Raw genomic sequence first — 18,270 nt, forward strand, 5'->3', positions numbered from 1 at the left:
GACTATAAGGAAGGCTGAGCGCTGAAGAGTTGATGCTTTTGAGCTGTGGTGCTGGAAAGAAGGCTGAGCGCTGAAGAGTTGATGCTTTGAGCTGTGCTGTTGGAGAAGACTCTTGAGAGTCCCTTGGCTGCAAGGAGATCCAACCAGTCCATCCTAAAGGAGATCAGTCTTGAATATTCATTGGAAGGTCTGATGCTGAAACTGAAACTCCAGTACTTTGGCCACCTGATGCAAATAACGGACTCATTTGAAAAGACCCCGATGCTGGGAAAGATTGAGGGCAGGAGAAGGGGACGACAGAGGATGAGATGGTTGGATGGCATCACCTACTCAAGGACATGAGTTTGAGTAAGCTCTGGGAGTTGGCTGGGGACAGGGAGGCCTGGCGTGCTGCAGTCCATGGGGTTGCAAAGAGTCGGACACACCTGAGAGACTGAACTGAACTGAGTACGTAAGAGAATTACGGTATGTGCTGTGCTGCTGTGCTAAGTCTCTTCAGTTGTGTCCAGCTCTTTATGACCCCATGGGCTGTAGCCCGCCAGGCTTCTTTGTCCATGGAATTCTCCAGGCAAGAATACTGGAGTGGATTGCCATGCCTTTCTCCATGGGGATCTTCCCGACACAAGGATTAAATACTGGGTCTCCTGTATGGAGGCAGATTCTTTATCATTTGAGCCACAAGGGAAGCCTGCTTACCTCTACAATACACTGCAAAACAAACTGTAAACGGTATTTTTTTCCCCTGATTTTTTTCATAAAAGTAAAACTCCTCTTCAGGTCTCTTTCAGTTAGCAAAAACAGGTACCGATGCAGATCTTTTATGAACGCAAAGTGGTGCAGAACAACTTTTCAAAAAGCAAGGGAGACCTGTATTGGTTTTATGAAAATGTATTTGTAGGAGGGACCAGGGAGAGAGAAGAAGACAGGAAGGCCAAGCACGAGGCTGCTTCAACAGCCTGACATTTCAGGAAACAGGATCTGCAGAGCCAAACGGCGACTCCACATTCCTGAAGCACAGCTCTAATTTGGACTTTGATTAGCACACCCTCTGTCCCTCGATAGCTTTCACCCATTCAGCCTGTTGAAATCGTACCTATTCAAAGGACCTGTTTCAATGTCTCTTGCTCAGGACACCTTCAAAAACTCTTTAAACTTTCATAACTTTGGGACCTTGAATTGTCCTCGGGTAATGAGGCTAAGTGCTGGATACAGTGTCTGGAGCATAACCGATTCTCAAAAATTGCTGCCCACGAGACGGCTTCACAGTGTTCCTCCTTCCTAGACTGTAAGGGCAGTAAGCGCTAAGACATCACCTCATTCATTCTATAACCTCCTCCTCTGACAGAGTTGGACCCGACTGAGCGACTGAACTGAGCTGGCCCTGTGCCCTTGATCCCCCCACACACACACATTTGCTCAAATTGCTGTGCATGCGTGCTAGGTCACTTTAGTCGTGTCCGACTCTTTGTGACGCTATGGGCTGTGGCTCTCCAGGCTCCTCTGTCCATGGGATTCTCCAGGCAAGGGTCCTGGAGTGGGTTGCCGTGCCCTCCTGCAGGGGAGCTTCCCGACCCAGGGATGGAAGGCCTGTCTTCATGTCTCCTTCACTGGCCGGCAGGTTCTTTATCACTAGCGCCCCCCGGGGAAGCCCATAGCCAGGGTGTGTTGAATGAAGTGAAGTCTCCTTGTGAATGATCTTTGGTGATCTGGGAGGTTGGTTGGTTGGCAGTTGGCATCTGCGGACTCTCCCTTCTGTAGGTTCTCACCATCAACCTGTCCAGGAACAACCCGTCTCCCTCGGGCTCCCTAAAGGAAGCACAGCCTGAAGCTGTTACAGCATGAGGAGGGCCGCTCTTCACGTCCACCCCGATCGGGTTTCTGCCTACTGAGTCACCTGCTCCCTCCCTGACCCGGCCACAGGCGCCACCAGCTGACCACGTGAAGGGAGTGACTCATCGGGGTTCCCGGGCTGGATCAGCCGGCATACCTTTCTGAACGTGCTGGTCACCTGGAGGCCCAGCCCCTGCCCACTGACTGTTGTTCGTTTTATTCATATGAAGCTACAGAGGGTTCTGCACTGTTAGTGGGGTTAGGAACCAGCCCATCAACGTCAGTCAGCCCTCTGAGGAGGGGCGAATGGATGGAGGCGTCCGTTCTTCACTGTGGCTGGTCTACAGTGGATGCGCTCTAAGGCATCTGCTCAGGAGGGAAGGTGAGGGGCCAAGCTGGATGATCCTTCTCCAGACGGTGGGCACTCAGATGGGCTTCCCAGGTGGCGTCTGCGGTAAAGAACCCAGCTGCTAATGTAGGAGATGTAAGAGATGTGGGTTCAATCCCTGGTCAGGAAGATCCCCTGGAGGAGAAGATGACAGCCCACTCCAGTGCTCTTGCCTGGAGTATCTCATGGACAGACGAGCCTGGTGGGCTGCAGTCCATGGGGTCACAAAGAGTCAGACACAACTGAGCAAGTAAGCGCACATGCACGCTGCTTTTAATTTCCCTGAAGTCGCGCCAAACTCATGGTAGCTTTCTTTACCAAAGCCAAGAAAACACACACACACACGCACAGGCACACATGCACACACATGCACACGCACACATGCACACACATGCACACACACGCACACTCACGCACACACGCACACACACGCACACACACACGCACACATGCACACACATGCACACGCACACACGCACACACGCACACACAATCTTGGCTGCTTCAAGTCTCTGGCTTCAGGGGAGACTCGCACGCTCTCTTAAACGGTTTCCCTGATTAGATCAGACCCACCCAGGATAACCTTGATTAACTCCAGGTCAAATTATTAGGGACCTTCATTACATCCGCAAAATCCCTTCACCTTTGCCATATTCTGTTGGGTTGAACCAAGTCACAGGTTCTTTCTGTACTTAAGGGAAGGTATTACACACGGTTATGACTCATTGCAGGGAGGCGGGGGGGGGGGTGGCGGTCGGTCACTTAGAGTATGACCACCACAGTAATATTTTACAAGACATCTCTGTAAGGGAGATGAAAAAAATTAATATTTTGTTTTAACATAAGAGATATGTGTAAGATTTCATACTATGAATGCTATAAAAATTTGTGTTGGTTCTCTAATTTATGTTTTACAGGGCTCTGATCAGTATTACGTTCATTAAGATAATTAGAAAAATGGAGTAACTGGCAGAGAAAGAGGAATGCAGACATTTATTACTTATATATGGAATCTAAGAAATAGACCCAACAGGTGAGTATAACAAAACAGAAGCAGAATAACAGATACAGAGGACAAATTAGCAGTTCCCAAAGTGCAAACTGCTCTGCGTGAGAAAACTGCAGGGGTCGGCTGCACAGCGCAGTGGGTCTGGCCGCTATTTTACAATGGCTTTAAGTGGAGTATAACCTGCAAACACTCCGGATCGCTATGTTGCCCATCTGAGACTAACGTGATAGTGTAAATCGACTACGCCTCAGCAAAAAGAAAAAAGACGGAATGAATGACGGCAGGTGCTTAGAAAGACAGACTTCATGAAATACCACTGCCTTGGAAAACTGTGTGGAGCGGAAGCATCTGGTTTAGAAAAAGGGACAACTCCTCTGCATCTTAGAAATATGCAGACCAATACATATTCTAGCAGCAAAATTGATTTACACATAGAAGCTTCTGCTGTCCACTGAGAGCTCCTTCTCCAGAATGACTCATCCCTGTTGTCTTTCGAGCAGGTAAAATCTCTCAAGTTTGCTATTGCCAAACTAACACACAGATCTGGGGTGAGATTGTTGGGGTGGAATCATTTTTAGTTCAAAAATAAACTTCCACTTATTTCTCATGGACTAGTTTTAGGAGAAGAATTTAGGTGCTGTCTTGTCTAGCACCCAGCGCCGGCTGGCACCAGCTTCCAGACAGCAAGGATGCCGGCATCAAGGAATGACGGTCTAGATGAGCAGCGGGATTCTGCGTTTTGTTCTCTACGCCAATATTTTCCAAGAATTACAGTCTGATTTAGTTGCTTATTGTCCTACATGACTGCTAAATTAAACCAACTCTACCACAAGATAAAGCGAAAGAGAGGGAGTGCGCTCTTAGAGCAGCAATGGTATGTTTGATGAGCAAGGGTTCCAATACGACACCCGCTCAGTGGTGCTTCTTTTCCTTCCGCTGCTGGAAACGGTGTCATTCTCTCTCCACTCTTTCAGAAGCCCGTTATTTTCAGTTTTAGCAAACCTGTGGAGGCCTTGAGCGCCGTCTCCGTTTCCCTTTTCAGGATGCCCATGCTGCACCTGTGTGCGTGTTTGAAGGGAGATCATCCTGTCAGAAAAGAGGGATCGGCCGTGGTTCCGGGTCTGTGTCGTGACTCAGCCACCAGCTGAGCGACACGAGGCCCTGTGGTAGACGTCTGGACGCTGAGTGAGGGGGATATTCTGGGCGGAGAGTGGGGAGCCCTGAGTAAAGGTCAACTTGATTGGAAATTAGCTTCTTTGTGACTCTCTTCTTTGTGATGTGTCCATTTTAAAGAAGGGTCAAGAACGATACACGTCAATGGTGAGATGAAAAACTAAGAACTGTCAAACCTGAAAACTCTTTGTTGGGAGCTGCTGTATCAATGCCTCTTGAGGTCCGTACCGTAACTAGATGAGACATTTCACACTCGTGTTCCCTTCCACTCGCAACTGTGCAGGTGTTTGGAGCCAGAGCGTGGGGGTGGAATGCTTATTTGCACGCGTGGGACACAGATACAGCACACGTGTCCAACACACAGTATGCCCAGGCGTGTCCGACTTATCGCGGCCCCATGGACTGTAGTCCACCAGGCTCCTCGGCCCACGGGATTTCCCAGGCAAGAATACGGGAGGAGGGTGCCATTTCCTCCTCCAGGGGATCTTCCCGGCCCAGGCATGGAACCCGAGTCTCTTGCACTGGCAGGCGGCTTCTTTACCACTAACGCCATCTGGGAAGACCCAACAGAGGTGAACTCTGGGACTTTACAGCCTTCCCTGGTGGCTCAGACAGTAAAGGGTAAGCCTGCAGTGCAGGAGACCCAGGTTCTCTCCCTGGGTCTGGAAGATCCCCTGGACAAGGGAATGGCTACTCAGCTCAGTATTCTTGCCTGGAGAATTCCATGGTGGGTCCGTGGGGCCACAAAGAGTTGGATACAGCTGAGTGACTAACACTTCCACTCCACTTTTCACTGAGACTCAACGAGGAGGCAATAGAGTTGGTGGCATACCTAACCCTGACCCTAATGCTTTCCAGCTCCCGACCAACTGCTACTGACTGCGCTCCCGCTATGCAGGCAGGCCTGGGTTTGATGCTGAAATAAACCCAAAGGAAAAGTCAAACCTGGCCCTTTCTCCCCAAAACTTCTGGGATAGTTTGAAAAACAGAGTCGTTAACAAAAAGACAGCAATCTTCACAGGGAAAACTGAATACTAAATACGACGTAGGTGTCATGCGTTAAAAACAAGTGGTGAGAAATGTTGACTGTCCGCCATGATCATTCCTGGTCTGAACTGTGCCAGGAGAGGGGACTTTAGAAGCGACGAAGGGATTTGCATTTGTTCATAAAATACGCTTTGTGCTACTGAGGGGAGTTGTCCTTTAACATTATTCAAAGTATAATTACAGAATGGGAGTCTTGAAAGCTCAAGCATTTATTCATAATGTTGGCCAAATTCCACCTTGGAAGAATAAGGATAGGTTAAAATCCACAGCCAATTCGATTATTTAATTTCACTGTATTAAAGCTCAAGGTTGCCAGATGATCTCATTACCGAATTACATCCTAAGGTCATGCTGGGAAAATGAGGGATTCTGTGCCAGACAATCTACTCCCAAGGGCAACTGCTGGCCAGTGATGCTTTTGAAGTTGCAAAATGGCTGTTTTTCACTGGAAAATTCCATCCTTCACCCCTGGTATCCTTGAAGGGTTCCTGGGCTTACCCAATCTAGTGCAACAGAGCCTTGCCTTTATCAGTGTAAAACACGCTCAGTAACACACAAATGACAGCTAATAGCAATCTCTCCCATCGGCTCACCCGGTAAAGAATCTGCCTGCAGTGCAGGAGATGTAAAGAGATGTGGGTTCGATCCCTGGGTCAGGGAGATGCCCTGGAGAAGGAAATGGCGGCCCACTCCAGTACGCTTGCCTGAAAAAGCCCATGGACAGAGGAGGCTGCTGGCCTACCGCCCACGGGGCCACAAGAGCTGGACTCGACCGAGCAACTGAGCGGCAGCAGCAACCTGAGAAGCGATTTTGTGACCGATTCTGCAACGAGACCACTTAGGCCGATGTCACGGGAGAGAGCCGCAGGTTAGGTGTTGATGACAAGGGCCGTCCGCACAGTGGGATGGTCAGCATTTGCTGGTTGTTACCGACACTACGGTAGAGACGTCAAGCTAGCGTGCGTGCTAAAACAAGTGACGATGCGGAAAGACTGACCAGTCCAGCTTTCACTCCTCCCCTTTTAGGACCTGTTTTACGGTGGGACTTTGTAGAAGTGAAAAGCTCAGGTTCCCTCCTAAAAGAGAAAGTATATACTCCTACCGAGGCAAGGAATACACCCCAAAGAAAGTGGCTTCATGGTGCCAGTGAGAAATTCCAGAAGAGGGGTATTGTAACAGCCCCTAAGGAGCAGATTCAGATCAGGGAAAATACATGCCTTGGCCAGAGATGGAGGCATGAACTTGTTTAGAAATTGGCTTTCTCCAAAGACCCCAGAGTGTAAAGTGTCACAGAATCGATCCAAGTGGACAATATGTCAATCAACAAATCTAAATTGAGCTGACTATGACCTGAAAGGCATGTCACCCTCCAAGCTCCTTCTAAATTTTCCAAATGAAAAAAGTGAGCATTGTACATTGATGTCTAAGTAATGGGTATTACAACACAAATATGTTTGAGAAATGCCAAACAGATGCTGTAATTTTTACTGTGGTCTTGGCACACTGTTGTGTGGTAGAAAGAGCTCCCTCTGGGCATTAAGCGTTGACTCCCGAGGTTCTAACCCCAACGCTCCCACTCAACAGCTTCCTAGCGTTTCTTAGCATTAAGAGAGGAGCTGAAGTGAGACTCGGTGGGATCTCGTCAGGAGGCCCCGGCGGTGCGCTCAGCCATGCCCCTCCGTTGCTTTCTGACTCCAGGAGCGCCGTTATTCGTTTCTGTGTTTTCAGTTTGTTTGATTGCGATGATGATGAGCTAGGCCATCTCTGAAATCTCTTGTCGCCTTAAACCAATCCCTCAAAGCGTCGCATAAACATACTGTACTTGAAATGACTGTGGTTTACAGATGGACCTTTGTTTCTTGCCAGATTGTTGAGGCACTGTGGCGTAACATTAAGTATTAGAGGTTTTGAGGTGAGACCTGAGGACAGGCCCTTAACTGCTCTGAAACCTAGTTTTCTTACCTTTAAGTGAAAGTGAAGTCGCTTCGCCGTGTCCAACTGTTTGGGATCCCATGACTGCAGCCTACCAGGCTCCTCCGTCCATGGGATTTTCCAGGCAAGAGTCCTGGAGTGGGGTGCCATTTCCTTCTCCAGGGGATCTTCCCGACCCAGGGATGGAACTCGGGTCTCCTGCTCTGCAGGCAGATGCTTTACCGTCTGAGCCACCAGGGAGGCCCAAGTTGGCCTTTTCCTACCTGTAAGACTGGACTAATATTCCTGCTTCTCGAGGTTTCCGCCAAGGAGCGAGATAAGGGACTCTAATGTCTAAGGCCCACTGTGGACACGCGACAGACGGCAGTGTTTCACCTTTGCCTCCGTGAGCCACTTGATGCCGAAGTGTAGCGTGACTCCTTGGGGAAAATAAAATAGACTTCGTAACAGTCTACAGTTTCTGTGGTAGACAGCATAACGCTCTCTTTTGTAATAGAGATGGTGATCAGGTATGGAATTTTAGGAGAATGATTCAGGAGGAGCCCACTACTCTACAAAGTATTGGAAGTCACCTCTGTAACATCTGTACTCAGATCTTACGGTTACTTCTGACACTTGGTGCTTGTTAGGTCGGCTCCAGCAGGCCCCAGAATTACCTGCAGGGCTACAGTACGGACTGGATGACTCTTCTCTCCGTGGCACTGCTCTCCACCTTTCCTCCCAGGCTCCTCTTTTCGCTGCCGCCCCGGCAGGGCGCCTGCCCTCTGCACTGCGCTTCTGCATTTTTGCCACCCCTGGGTGCTGCTGGATGCAGCTTCCTCTTTCTCGGACAAACACAGAACAGCAGGCAGCTTTCCGGCAACCTCACCTCTTTGCTTCATCTTGTTTGGAGCAATAGTGATCTCGTGAGGTGCAAAATTAGAAGCCCTTTACATTTTACAGTGATGTTGGATTCGGGAGTCAACTCCGAGTGAGCTCACTCATCCCACTTTTGGGCATCTGCCATTCTCTGTCCTCGAGCCCAGGACTCCCTGTGGATTCTCACAAGTGAGCACTGATTTGCACTTGCTGCGATGGCTTTCCCGGCCTCTCCTTGCATAAAGCACGCTTCCTGTTCTCAGAGTCTATAGTCCATTCCTCTCATGAGGGATCGGGGTGGACAGTCCCTGGAGACAAGTGTGAGCTGAGTGTTACCGTCAGCAGATGCTGCAGGAGGGAGGAGAGGTTGCTCCCGGCTGGGCCAGGTGGCCTCCTGATGGGCACGGGCTCTCGAGCTGGCCCTCGGCAGTGAAGGAGGGGAAGCTCAGGCCAGGCGTGGGACCGGACGGTGCTAACCACGTGGTCTGTGCACAGAAATTACACAGAGGATTCTTACTGCAGAATCAGTCCATCAGCTCCTTTCTGCCATGGACGTTTCTCAGCCTAACACAGGGAAGAAAAGTGGGTGTCGTATGCTGGATGTGTGAGCTTGGCTGCATAACATGTCCATGTAAAGTTCAGTTTTCTCGACAGTCACAGCCAGCTGGGTTGGTGCTAGGTGGAACATGTTCGTGGCAGAAGGCAGCCCCTGGGAACCGTGAGGTGTCCGTCTCCCTCTGCCCCACGTCCACACGCGTTTGGTATGTACACGGCGCCGTCACGTCATGTTTATCTCCTGAGTTTACTCATTGTACGTAAGAGTTTATTCACAAATTAATTCACATATTTCCATGAATAAATCCAAACGTAGTCCGTCTGTAGACTTCCTGGTTCTCTGTTATGTCTGGGATATTTCTGTGATGGATGGAAAGACATTAATCAATAATTCAAAAGACACCTTATCGAAAGTCTAAGCGCACAAAGCAAAGACTGTGGCTGGGGCTTTTGGTGGACCAGCTCCAAAGTCACCCTTTATTTCTAAGTGTTTTCGTGTGCTGCTGTAATAAAACAGGACAGACTTTGTGGCTTCAAGCAACAGATTTTATCCTTGCACCAGGAAGTCTGGCGGGGGGGGGGGGGTGGCGGTGCTTCCGTGGTGGCTCAGATGGTAAAAAATCTGCCTGCAATGCAGGAGACCTGGGTTAAATCCGTGGATCAGGAAGATCTCCCGGAGAAGGGAGTGGCTACCCACTCCAGTACTCTTGCCTGGAGAAGCCCATGGACAGAGGAACCCGGTGGGCTACCGTCCTAGGGATCGAAAAGAGTTGGACACGACTGGATGGCTAACACAGCGCTGGAAGGCTGGAGGTCCCCAATCAAGGTACTGGCAGATGGGACTTCCTGGTGGTCCAGCGGTTAAGACTTTACCTCCCAGTGCAGGGAGCGCAGGTTAGATCCCTGGGCAGAGAGCTAAGATCCCACATGCCTTGCAGGCAAAAGCTCAAAACGTAAAATAGCAGCGATATTGCAACAAATTCAATAAAGACTTTAAAATGGTCCACATCAAAAAGAATAGAACCTTAAGTGCTGGCAGAGCACGCTGCCTCTGAAGGCTCCTGGGGCGGGTCCTTTCTCGCCTCTCCCGGTGTCTGGGTGTCCATGCCCCTGGGCGCTCCTCGGTTGGTGGACAAACCAACCGCTCCAGTCTCTGCCTCTGCCTCACATCGTGGTCTCTTCACGTCTGAACCTCTGTCCTCAAATTTTCCTTTCCTTCTAAAGACACCACCCACCTTGGATTTAGGGGCCCGCTAATCCAGTAAGACTTCTTCTGAATTTTTAAAAAACTGAGATAGATTGACATGTAACATTCTATTAGCATCTGGCACACAAGATGTGTGTGTGCTCGCGTGCTAAGTTGCTTCAGTGATGTTCCACTCTTTGTGACCCCAGGGACTGCAGCCCACCAGGCTCCTCCATCCATGGGATTCTCCGGGCGAGAAAACTGGAGCGTGTAGTGGGTACCCCTTCTCCAGGGGATCTTCCGGATCCAGGGATCGAACCCTGGTCTCCTGCACTGCAGGCAGGTTCTTTACCGTCTGAGCCGCCAGGGACGCCCTGGTCTCCGTTGGTTCCTGCTTAATTCCTGAGCTGGATTCTCTGGGCTTCCCTTAAGTTCCCTCCGGGTCCAAGTACCCTTTCACCTAATTCCCTCTCCGTCTCAAATACAAAAAGTCTGATTTTTGTTGTTGTTGCTGCTGTTGTTCTCAAGCAAGAACTCTGAGTAATGGCAATACCATATTAAAGTAATTTATTATCCAAACATTTCCAGAAGGTTCCAAGGGGCAGCAGAACCCGAGGACAATTAGCTTCAGGAGAGTAACTTCCATTAAGAACATTACGGCAGGACATTAAATATTGACTACCAAGTTATCCTTTTGTTGTAAATATTTTATACAAGTGACAAAGGATAAAGCTACTTTATAAATAAAGTAGTTACATCAGAAAATTTCAGACTTTACTCTTCAGTATCTAGAGGTCTGAAAGGGAAATTCAAATTATTTTTAAAATTGAAATTCAAAGCTTTATGAAAAAAATAAAAGGAGTTCAACTAGCGTTATTCCTTTTAATAATTTTCCTGGCTGTTGAAGCAGTCCCCCAGTGCAGGACCATCTGCAAATTTAAGGAAATTCTCCCGTTCAGTATGAATTAATTTTCTTGCTTCAACCAACGTATCTGTAAAGCAATTAACCAGCCGTTGGAGAAGGAAAAGGCAACCCACTCCAGTACTCTTGCCTAGAAAATCCCATGGACGGAGGAGCCTGGTGTCCATGGGGTCGCAGAGAGTCGGACACGACTGAGCGACTTCACTTTCACTTTCAAAGTAGCTGCGGCTCCCGGCTGCGCGCGGTCCCGGTCTAAGTGTGGCAAGCGCGCCCTCTACTGGCGACTCACAGAAACTGCCCGCTCTCTACTCACGAGGCGGCAAAGAAAGCGAAAGAGGCGTCACGTGGTCTTCCCCGGGGGCTCGGATGGTGAAGATCCGCCCGCAGTGCGGGAGACGCAGGTCCGATGCCTGGAGAAGGGAGTGGCAACCCACTCCAGCACTCTTGCCTGGGAATTCCCACGGATGGGCCTGGTGGGCTACAGTCCAGGGGGTCCCAAAGAGTCGGACACGACGGACACGGCTCTGAGCGACTTTCTTTCTCTTTCTGTAGTCAGCGGCACTTGACCCTTTGGGACCCCCTGGGCTGTAGCCCCCCAGGCTCGTCCGCGGGACTCTGCAGGCAGGCCTACTGGAGTGCGTCGCCTTTTCCTTCTCCGCGAGCTGTGAAACAGGGCTTCAAAAGCAAGAAGCAGTTCTACTGTAACCCCCTGGAAAATTGTCTGAGGTAGTAGCCTCAGGGTAGGAACAAGAAAAGAAATCAGCTGTGAAGGAATCTTGGCCTACCGCTCTCTGAATTCAAATGAAAAATGCATCCCAATAGAACGTTTGTTCAGTAGAAAAATTGCAAAATCCACAAATGTGAGCCAAGTATTAATTTTAAATTTCCTAGTGGCCATATTTTTTAAAAAAGTAAAGCCAAACAAGTAAAATTTATTTTAATTATGCATTTCCTGTTCAACCCAATATATCCAAAACGCTATCACTTCAGCATGCAATCCATATAAGAAATTAATTAGCTATCCTTCACTGAGCTTAAGCCTTTGAAATCTGGACTGTATTTTCCACTAGTGGTACGGCCCAGTTTGGACTAGCCACACTTCAGGGGCTCGGTAGCCCCGTGGGGCTAAGGGTTGTTAATTAGACATTGTGGGAGCAGAGAAACTCCAACAGCAAGGACAGGAACACAACAGATAAGACATTAGCTGTCTCATAATTTATAATTCATAGCTCAGGGTGGCATCTCACAATTTTTCCAAAAGCTGTTTAGAAAAGGACCGTCAAAGAGGAATAAATTGGCCGTCAAGAACATTGTTGATGATGCTCTGTACAAGGCTCTGGAGAGTGATTTGACATCACACACCCAGAGCTTTCAAACGTTCGGAACTTACACTGTGGGAACCGGAGCAGCAGGGTCTGAGCCCAGGCTGGCTCTGGGTACTGAGAAATGGAGTATTTCCTGCCACATCAGGGAACAAGGACGTCACCACATCGGTGTTGCAGCCCTCCAACGTGAGCCAGGGAGCCCCAAGGGCACTCAGGAAGGACGAACCTCAGGCTGCAGCCAGCCCTCCAGAGAGCCCCACGGGAGCTCGAGATGTGGAAAAACACAGGCAACTGGCCTGCACGGCGGAGGTGCACTCGGAAGGAATGAATTCAGGGAGCCCAGACGGCTGCATCCTCCCACACGCGCACTAAATTCCTCAACTTGGGGTACCCGGCTCTCTTTAATTAATAATGCTCTTTTGACGTTCAGCCTACCTGCCTTTTGTTGCAAAACCTCCATATAACCTGCTCCGCCCCTCACCTCCTGGAGCCGTTCTCTCAGCCTTACTTGAGGCGCTGCCTCCCGGGTTTGTTGCTGGTCAGTCGCTCAGTCATGTCCGACTCTGGCAACCCCAAGACCTGTCCATCACCAACCCCCAGAGTGCACCCAAACTCGTGTCCATTGAGTCGGTGATGCCATCCAACCATCTCATCCTCTGTCGTCCCCTTTTCCTCCTGCCCCCAATCCTTCCCAGCATCGTGGTTCTTTCCAATGAGTCAGCTCTTCGCATCAGGTGGCCAAAGTATTGGAGTTTCAGCTTCGGCATCAATCCTTCCAATGAATATACAGGGCTGATCTCCTTCAGAATGGACTGGTTGTATCTCCTTGCAGTCCAAGGGACTCAAGAGTCTTCTCCAACACCACAGTTCAAAAGCATCAATTCTCTGCGCTCAGCTTTCTTTATAGTCCAACACTCACATCCATACATGACCACTGGAAAAATCATAGCCTTGACTAGATGGACCAGTCTTAAAAATTTCCACTGAGTAAAGTATAACGCTCAGCTTCTAGGCCATGGCTAGAAGTTTTTTTAAAGCTTAAACATGGCCGTGTCTCAGGTGGGCAGCATCGAGCTCCCGTTTGACAGCAGCATGGCTCTCTGTCCTTCCACCTGGTGCACCTCTGTGGGCTCTCAGGGTGATGCAGCTGTCAGTGGCAGAGGTCTAGCCCGGACTCATGGGAAGAGCCTAGAGACTGCTCATCAGCACTTTCTTGGTGGGCTTTCCTTACTCTTCTTGTGGGATCTGAGCCTGGATGGCTAGCTAAATGTAAGATGCAAGTATAAAATTAATGAATTAATGCATATAATTTAACTAATTAAAATAAGCATATAATTAAGCTCATGAAATGTACTGTTGACTATAAAAGTCTTTGTCCTCAGGGGCATTTTTGGTGGGTCTAATTAGAAGCAGCCACAGCTTGCGGTGGAAGAGCACGACTTTCCCAACAGGGCCCACTTCCTCGGCCCCAGAACAGGGTTTTGCCCTAGGAAAGGGTCGGAGTTGCAGACCAGGAGCTTGGATGAAACTGTTCAACCGCCTGATGCTGTTAGGAAAAAAGGGAGGGAATTTATTCAACAATATGCGATTACTTAACAATAATTACTTAATTATATTTCCATATAATGGATATTGTGCAGCTTTCAAAGTAAGGTTTCAATGAATGTTTTTCCACTTTATGTTTGGTTTTGGTTTTCTCAGTGATATCCAAGTTTTGAATGGTTATGAAAAGCTTGAGCCGCTCCCCCCGCCCATTTCCTTCCATCTTCCTTCTTCCCAAAAGGCAGACTAGGTGAAATTCACCTTCCACTAGAGAAGATTGTAAGGGATGGGGTATCGGGGGGGAAAAGTAAAATTCCAAGTAATTTAATGTGTGGAGCTGGAACAGGCATACCAGGAAATTGTTGAAGATATGGGGTTAAGTAGTCACGTAACTCGATGAATTTTCAAAAATCAGGCATTAAAACTGTAACAGTTTTGACAACTGAATTTAGTTCTAATACAGAGAAAAGAAAATAGTCTGGCATCTTATTAATCAATTCAGTTATTAATACATTCAGTAGTCTGGAGGAAGCATTACTGTTAAAACTCTGTCATATTCAGAGCAAACTCAGTTGCGTGAAGGAGAATCTTTGCAAGCACACTGTCTGCCCCCAGGATGGATATTAGGGCGTGATGGTTTTGTATGGTTCAGATGGTGAAGAATCTGCCTGCAACGCAGGAGACCTGGGTTCGATCCCTGGGTTGGGAAGATCTCCTTGAGAAGGAGATCTCTACTAGAGAGGATCTACTGGAGACGCAGCCCGCTCCAGGACTCTGCCTGGAGAAGCCCACGGACAGAGGAGCCTGGCGGGCCACAGCCCATGGGGTCTCACAGAGTCGGACTCGACGGGGCGACTAACACTTCCACTTTCCTTCCCCTGGGATGGATGTTAGGATGCGGTGGCTTTGTATCCCAGCCTCCTGGGGCCCCGGGAGAGGGTGACCGCTTCAGAGGCCCGCCTGCGCCCACACACACTCTCAGCCTGCCCCTTCCTCTCTCGGGCCTGGTGACCTCAGGGAGAGCCTCTCTGCGGAGCATGCTGTCCCCTGGGCCTCCTCCGGGTTTGAGGCCCAGGCCCCACCTGACCCTGGATTCAAATTTCACAGAAGATGTCAGCTCCCTCCACCTCCAAAGGACCTGCCAAGGGAGAGTCGGCTTGTGGGCTCCCACACAGCACTTCCTGCTCGCTTCCTTTCCAGGCCCCCTTCCTCCTCCATCCCAAATAAGAGGGACTTTCATTTTATTGGAGTCACTCAGTCATGTCCGACTCTTTGTGACCCCATGGGCTGCAGCCCGCCAGGCCCCTCTGTCCACGGGATTCTCCAGCAAGAATCCTGGAGTGTGTTGCCATGTCCTCCTCCAGGCGGTCTTCCTGACCCAGGGATCCGACCGTGTCTCCTGCATTGGCGGGGGATTCTTTACCACTGCGCCGCCTGAAGCCCTTATTGGGGGTGGGGTGGGGTGGGGCCTCAGGGAGCTGGGTCTGCTCTGTGAGTCCTCTTTTCACATCTTTTCTGCCTTACTCCTTTCAACACCTTTGTGCGCTAATTCTGGCCAGGCTGGGGCTGGTGGGAGGGCCTGAGAGTGTACGTGAAAGATGCTTATGAGGGTGGGTGGCTGTTGTCCTTATTTAGTCGCTAAGTCGTGTCCAGCTCTTTTGAGACCCCATGGACCATAGCCTGCCAGGCTCCTCTGTCCATGGGATTTCCCAGGCAAGAAAACTGGAGTGGGTTGCCATGCCCTCCTCCAGGGGATCTTCTCACCCAGGGACATCCTGCTTTGGCAGCTGGGTTCTTTACCCCTGAGCCACCTGGGAAGCATGAAGGTGGGAGCCCCAAGCAGTAACATCTCACAAAGCTCCCTCTCTGCTCACAAACAGCAGAGATTCTGAAGGGGGCTGTGTAGCAGGGGCTGGGTAGGGTGACGCGGGTCTCAGGGGAGCACTACAGTAGGCCGGACAGAGAGGCGAGTCCGGGAAGAAGTGGGCAGAGGTTTGCACCATCAGCGGTGGCAGATACTGGAACTGAGGGGAATTTAAAGGGATGTGTCTGGTATGGAGGTGGAGGAACTCACAGTGGACAGAACTTATCCTATGTTTATGAGGCATTTGTATCACGGCTCTAAAAGTTTCTTTCTTCTTCATTTTCCCCCCACTGATTTATTTTAAACGTGTTGTGGTTGGAAACAGATTGCTTATTTATTGGGCATTAAGTCGTATTTTCCTTTAAGCCTAGTAACTGCCTAGATATTTGAAAAGGCAATAAATTAAATGCATTAGTAGCTTATAAAATTATTCTCTCTCTCTCACACACACACACCACACGTTTGCACACAACCCCTGGAAGTCTGAGCAGGTCACGCTGAGGGAAGGTCTTCAAAACGTGCTGCGGACCGCCGCGGCGATGACGTCACTCATGGGCAGGGCGCTCGCGGGCGCCATCATTGAGTCTGACAGGAAGTTAGCAAAACGAGTCCCCAGGGAAACACGCTGTCCGCTTCCGGTTCCTGATGTAAATGTGTCTCTGGAAATGAAGACCGGCGTGCGTTATTCCTTATCGGCACGTAGAGACGCACCCCTGAGGCCGAGCGGGTGTCCTGACGGCCCTGCGCTCCGCTCGCCTTCCTCCGAGGTGCAGTGTCGGGCCTTCACTCCTCGGGGCCGGGGCCCTGAAATGTGATATATTAAAGAATCTATCCCCCAGCTCCTTCCCTGCCCTTATTCAAAGTGTGAGTGCCTTGTGGTGAGCCAAGATTCAGTAAGGGCAGGGCTCGCCCCACGCCCTGACGAAACGTGCTTCTTGAACGTGGGACAGAAATGCATTCATCCCTGGAAACTGGGATTCTCTTGCAGGGGCTTGTTGGGGCAGTCCTTCACTGGAGCAAGCCTCCCCGGGAACTGTGCCCGGTCCGGGGAAAAGAACCTGCTCGGCCACATTTGCATCCCAAAGCTGAATATCCTGTCTTACCGGGAAATGAATGAGTCGTCCTAGACTCTTTATGGGAGCCTAAGACGGGGTGGTCTGACCGGGGTAAGAGAGCTGAAGGAGACTTGGAGAAAGAGAGAAGCAGATCCTCACAGGTTCAGAATTATTAAGAAAAAATTGACTTTGGATAGGGAAAATTCTGAATTATAGAAGGCTTGAAACATAATTTAATGTTTTGAAATATATATGTATATATATATATAAACTAAAATGCCTATGGTTATCAGGCAACCAAATGAAGAGATGAACTTTTTTAGTCCTATATGATATGTTTAATATTAGTAAGAAGACAATAGCTCATTGTCTTCTTACTAATATTAAAGTAACTTGCATAATAATTAAAATGACAACTTCTCAAAGTTCTTGGAAAAGACATTTGAAGGGGTGTTCCCCTTTCCAATGAAACAATTTGAATGCAAAGATCTGTAAGAACATACATTATTGGGAACAGATTCAGATAGCAAGAGTGGCAACTCATATGGTAAGTGTAATTTCAGTGTTTAAGGAAACTACCGAACTCTCCTCCCGAGCGGCTGTGCCATCTCACTTTCCCGTTAGCAGTGTCTGAGATCTGCTTTTCCCCATCCTCATCAGCATTTGGGGTTGCCACTATTTTTCTTACAGTTGTTCTAATGTGTGCAGTTCCACTAAATTTTTAATAATGAAACAAAAGCATTATCCTGCTGAAAAAGCAGTAGTCCTCAAGACTGAATATGAAGTATGGGGAAACTTGGCAACTCAGGAAAAACTATCCATGAGAGTGAAAGGGGCTTCCCTGATGACTCAGTGGTAAAGAATCCACGCAGGAGACACAAAAGTAATATGTACACACACACACACACACACATACACACACACACACACATACATGACCATGCATGTGCATTCATGCGGATAAACTGGTGAATGTATTCTTTTTGAATAAACATATTACTTTTGTGTCTTTTCTCTTCCTGACCTGGAGAGGCAGACGTTCAAAGGAGGAGAGGGAAGGTGGGGATCTCAACAGGTGAGGAGCCACGTTCCCTCCCCGAGTCGGCACCGTCTCCTGCCTGTTCTCTCACGTGGAAATGTGACAGGTAAATTGGGCTAGGAAGGTCTTCCTCCTGAATAGAGATTTTGGATCAACTATCACTCAGTTGGTCTTTTCTATCTGAATGATAGAAGTGGTAAACGTCTAGATGAGTGATCCCCAAACCTCAGAACACTTGAGAAAATCTAATAAAATTCATCTTTTTAGGAATGAGGCTCAGACAGCTGTTTTTTATTCAACCAGATTTGGGAAACTCTGGTTCCATCCCAATCTTTCTGATCTTGAATTTCAGATATTCTAATTAACTAGGGAAGTTGTTAAAGATGGAGATTTGGGGACTCCTCCCAAAATTCTGACTCAGTAGGCATAGGGTGGGGCCCCACCCTGGAAACCTCATTTTACAGTCAAACCTGGTGATTCTGTTAACACTGACTCCTAGTTCACAAATAGATGTAATTCTGGGAACTTTAAAAAAGTAGACATCA

Source organism: Ovis canadensis, chromosome 23, assembly GCF_042477335.2.
Source record: "Ovis canadensis isolate MfBH-ARS-UI-01 breed Bighorn chromosome 23, ARS-UI_OviCan_v2, whole genome shotgun sequence".
NCBI lineage: Eukaryota > Metazoa > Chordata > Mammalia > Artiodactyla > Bovidae > Ovis > Ovis canadensis.